Source organism: Sciurus vulgaris, assembly GCF_902686455.1.
Source record: "Sciurus vulgaris genome assembly, chromosome: 15".
In the NCBI taxonomy this organism is placed as follows: domain Eukaryota; kingdom Metazoa; phylum Chordata; class Mammalia; order Rodentia; family Sciuridae; genus Sciurus; species Sciurus vulgaris.
This window is the reverse complement of record NC_136476.1, coordinates 66,879,712-66,885,006: the sequence shown is the minus strand read 5'-3', so window position 1 is coordinate 66,885,006 and position 5,295 is coordinate 66,879,712.

Genomic DNA, 5,295 nt, shown 5'->3' with positions numbered 1-5,295 from the left:
TCTTTATACTTTAGGATGAAATTTCATGACAAATTTCCAGAATATTAAATAGGCAAATATTTTAAATTAAAAAAAAAAAAAAAGAAATTTAGACTTATACTCCAGATGCCACTCTCCTTCCATGGCCCAAATTTCATTGTCCAAAGAAGAACCATTTTGGAGACATGATTATAAAAAGGAATCATAAGAAATTCAAAAGATAAACTTTCCAGGTACCTGAAATACCCTGGAAACCTCTTTGGGGAAGTATCTGGGTTTAAATGGTAGAATATGATTTTTTTTCACACTGTTCTGTCTCGGTTCTTAGACCTCATTTCACAACATCTTATGAAGCGATGTCTATTGTCATCTTTCCTGACATATTCATCTGCCTTCAAACACTCAGATCGTTTTTAGGAAAGCAATAACATTACTGCGAAAGAAATTTGCCATGTAACCCTACTGATTAATCGACATCTTAAAATGCCATAAGAGTTTCCATTCATCTCAGTTCTGTTTTATATTTAGCTTATTTTATATCCAAATTAGACCCAAGACATCAAATATTTGTTAAAGTTGTTCCTAGGCATTCTCATTGAATTCATGTGCTTCGTGTTGATTCTTACTCCTGTGGTCTAGACAGAGAATGCAGGAAGACATGTCAAAAGAACACTGCCTCCGGAGTGGTCTTCAGTGAATCTAACCCGTACTGTCCGTCAAATGACAGACAGTCCAAAAGGAAGTAGGTGGAGCTCACTCATAGTCTTTCGTGGCGTATGTTGGGATAATATGTTCTGACACAAAAATCATAGGGATTCAAAGATAATTTGTGTGTTTAAAAAAAAAAGGAAAATAAGAAAAATGTGAGAGAGTTGAGACATGCCCAGTGAGCTACTGGGAAGGAAAATTAAATGCATTTGCCTTGGAAGGACCAAAAGAATAGATGCCTCTTTTGTTGGTCCCTTTAACAGTATTTTGTGTTAATTTCTGGTCTACAGTGGTGAGTGAGAGGGAGACCACTTCTTTCCAGAGTGCACAGGTGTCTCCTTAAAGGCCCCTTCACTGGAATTTGGGAAAAAGGATCCAGAAGAAGTCCACAGAACAGTCCTTCAAATCAGAGCTTGATCTGTTTGAGGATAAGCCATTTAAGCAATATGATCCTCAGTGCCCTCATTGGCAGAGAGAATAATAACAATTGGTAAAGAGAAAGAATGTTATAATAAATATTAAGGTTTTCTTCTATCTCTGCCTCAGTTTCTGTCCTTCTTCTCTTTCCTCCGCCAACTGTCTAACCACTGGCATGATTTTGGTGAGCAAGTCTGCTCAGCCTACATTCCACAGAGCCACCAGTAAATTATTTCCCCTGGGTTTAATTGCAAAGTACTGTGGCCGAGAATAAAAATAGATGTGAAAAGCTACAGAATGCATGACTCCTTTTATAAGACATTCTGCAAAAGGCAAAACTGCTGGGACAGAAATCAGATCAGTGATTGACAGGGGCTAATGGTGGAACACGGAGATGGACAACAAAGGACCAAGGGAACACCGTGTGGCGATGGAAATGTTCTGCGTGTTGATTTAGGAGGTGATTACACACCTATATAGACATTTGTCAGAACTCATTGACCTATATGCTTGACAAGGGTGAATTTTACTGTATGTAAATTATACCTCAGTAAGTCTTACTCAAAAAAGACTGTGGTTTGGGACCTTTGAAGTTTGGTTTTGGAAAAATCTATGATCAGTATGGCAAATCAACAGGAATACTCATGTGTGTAACTGACTAGAACAAAAGACAGACATTGACAAGCCCCCTAAGACAGGCATAGACTTCTCTGGGAATTCAGAGGCAAGAGAAACATCCATCCAGGGAAATCAAGAACAACTTCACAGAGGACCTTACATTTAAACAGGACCTGACAGATTGCAATTAATCACCATTTTTTCCCTCTCTACCAAATATGAGCAATGTATTAGACTTTGGCACCTGTTTATAAACTGTTTGAAAATTTTGTTACAGGTTTGATCTCTTTTTTTTTTTTTTTTAATTCTAAAAGTTTTTCTATAACGATGCATTTGCCAGGGATTAAATGATTCACATTATCATTCCCCTTGAATGAGTGATCACAGTGTGGAGGCCAGGTTTTCTGAGTTGGTGGTATTTAGAAAATTGACTGGTTCTTACGTTTCATTCTATTAAAATGAAGGAAAGTGCAAGGTTATTAGAGAGTAACATACTTCAGTGTGGGAGATTAGGAACAGGGGCCCAGTGATCTAGGCTCTATCATTCATAAGTGACTTGACAAATTGAGAAGAAAAAGATCACTAAGCCCTCCCCAAAGAACAGACAGTTCAGAGGAGAAAACACAGTGGCTCTCAAAAACATGAAGAGATGTCCAATTTTAATATAATCAGTGAGAATTTCTTCTCTTTCTATGAAGAGGTAAGACAAAAGACCAATGCTCTAGTCAAAAAAGTAAGCAAAGGAAAACAATAGACAAACACAGAGCAGAGACCACAAATAACCAAAAAGGTGCTTAAATTCACCCACACTAAGAAGACAAATGGAAGACAAATGTGTGCACACATTATACACATCGGACAGGCAAAGCAGACATTTGTGAACATGGTGTTAGTGTGTGTGTAGGACAGTCAGCTACCCTTGGGATGCCCTTTGTGGAGGCCATTGGCAATGTCCAGTGGGTTTCCAAAACACAATGATTTTAACCCAGCAATCCCACTTGCAGAATACTTCTTTAATAGTCACTTACATGCAAAATGATCTGCATACAGTGTTTACTATAGTACTGTTTGTTACAGCAAATTAACATCCCTCAATAGAGTGAAATGAGCTGTTTATACCACTCACCAGAATATACTTCACTTACTGTAAGAGAGGCTGAGAAAGCTCTTTACCTACTGATAAGGCATAATCATCAGGTTATATCGGAAATCAAAAAGTTGAATTGCAGATTAATATACAGCCTATTAGCATTAAGGGCAAAATAGGGGGATTGGAAAACATATAGTCCTATTTGCTTGACTATATGTGAATGCTCTCTGGAAAGAGATGTCAGCAAATGGCATTAGGGTTTACTTATGGAGATTTAAAGGGGTGAAGGGGTAAGGATGGGTGGAACATTTTGTGAGTATGTGATCTTTTATCTTTTGATATTTGAGCAATGTGAAAGTAATACCCATGCAGAAATAAATAAAAATCTTAAATAAACAAAAGACAAAAGAATTAAATCATGTAAAGAAAGAGAAATCTGGGGTCTATTCCTTGTTCTACCACTCAGTTTATGACCATGGACAAGTCCATTCCTTTTTTATGCACCTTGCCATGTTTTTCTATAAAATGATGAAGTTGATCTCAAAGATCTAGTAGACCCTGGTGCTGTTTTTTGTTTTTATTTTTCTTTTGTTTTTGAGAGCTGAGTTGGGATGAGAACAGGGATTGTCTTTTCAGTATCACTACCTACAACTGCATAGACTGTAGAATATAAAACCAGAGGCCCATTTATATAACTTGCTATATGACAGACACTACTTGGAGTTGTGCAGTGCACTGTTTGAACTTCTATGTGGGGCTGTCCTCCCTCTTTCTTTGCCTTTTAGATTTTCACAAAAACTTTCTGACCATAACAGATCCTTAGTCCTGGGAACCAATGGTTACAATGTGGGAAAGGTGCCAGGCATCAAAGGCTTTTTATTTTAAGCAAGTTTATTATATATTAAACTATTCATGGGTTGTGAAAAAAGGACATATAGTATGACATTCTTACATAGCCTTCTTTGCCCTGAAATGTTTAAAAAATTTAAAGGTGCTCAAAATTACCAAAAGCTAACCCTGTCTGAAACAATCTCAAATGGTTCAAACCAGTCAGTGTGTGATGAAAGTTGAAATTTCACTTTGCATCAAAATGATGGAATATCCACTAAAATTTGTAAAAGATCTGGCTAACCTTTGAGACAAATTGGCTATAGTCAGGATCCATGTCCCACAATCAACACTCAGATTAAAGAGCTAAGCAAAAATAGTGACTACTTAATTTCATGATGGAAGAGATTTCTGTAGGTTATAAAAAAGAACAAAGAGAAGTAGTCTAAAGAACAAATAGATGAAATTGGTCCCAAACCAATTGAAATGTCTGTAAAAGAAATAGTATCATAATCAAAATTAGAAAGCAAATAACAAATTAGAAAAACATATCTGCAACATCTATGTGTAACAGATCAACAGTACAAATTCTTACAAGTTAAAGAGAAAAAATGAAGATTAATAGTAGATGATGGATCCAATCACCAACTCATAAAAACTAAGTATGATGCATACTTAGCAAGACCCTGGGTCCAATCCCCAGCACCAAAATCATACATGCATGTATGTGTGCATACATATGGCAAGCAACAGGAGGAAACATTCATTGCACAGGTTTTCAAAGAAGCACATTATATGAGGCTGTTGTTTCAACTATCATCTACTTTGACCGGATTTCAGAAGTGATCACACACCATCCTATACACTCTTGGTATGAGTGTGGATATAAACCAGTGCAAGGTTTTTGAAGGTCTATTTGGTGATGCAAAGCTAAAATGTTATAAATACCCATTGAGTTAGGTGGTTCTGTCTCTAGGAATATAGCTAATGACACTGACTTAGGAAGAAGGATTTACATCTAAGAAGGTCACCCAGGCATCGCCTACAGTAGTGAGAAATCCAAGTCAGCCTGAGGCTCCTGATGAAACACTGATGGGATAAAAGACGACACTGCCATTTTTCATTGATTCAGCAAATTGTGCTCATGCCGTTTGCATCCTACTGCGCTCTCTTTACAGAAGACAAATGAATAACGAGTATTTGCTGTCACATAGTCATGAGGACAGTACAGAAAGGTAAGGCAAGGTAAGGGGCTATTGAGGAGTGGATGTGGGACTGGAAGATATTTTCAGCATCGTCAGGGACGGTGTCCCTCTCCTCTAATGACAAGCAAAGGTCTGAATGGGCCGAGGAGGCCAGCCATGCAAAGATCTGGAGGAAGGCAGAGGGAACAACGAGACCAAGAGCCTGGGCCCGGGTCAGCTCAGCACCTTGGAGGAGGAGCCTGAAGACCACTGAGGCCAGAGCACATGGAAGGAGGGGAAGCGTGGGAGGTGAGGGATAGCAGTTGGCAGGGCCAGTTATAAAGAGCCTGGCTCTTGACTGAGAGTTTACATTTTGTGTAGATGGGACGCCATTAGAGGGGGTGAGTAGTAAGAGGCGTTATCTGGTTTACAGTTTAAAGATGCTCCTGGCTGCTGTGCACTTGGGAGTGG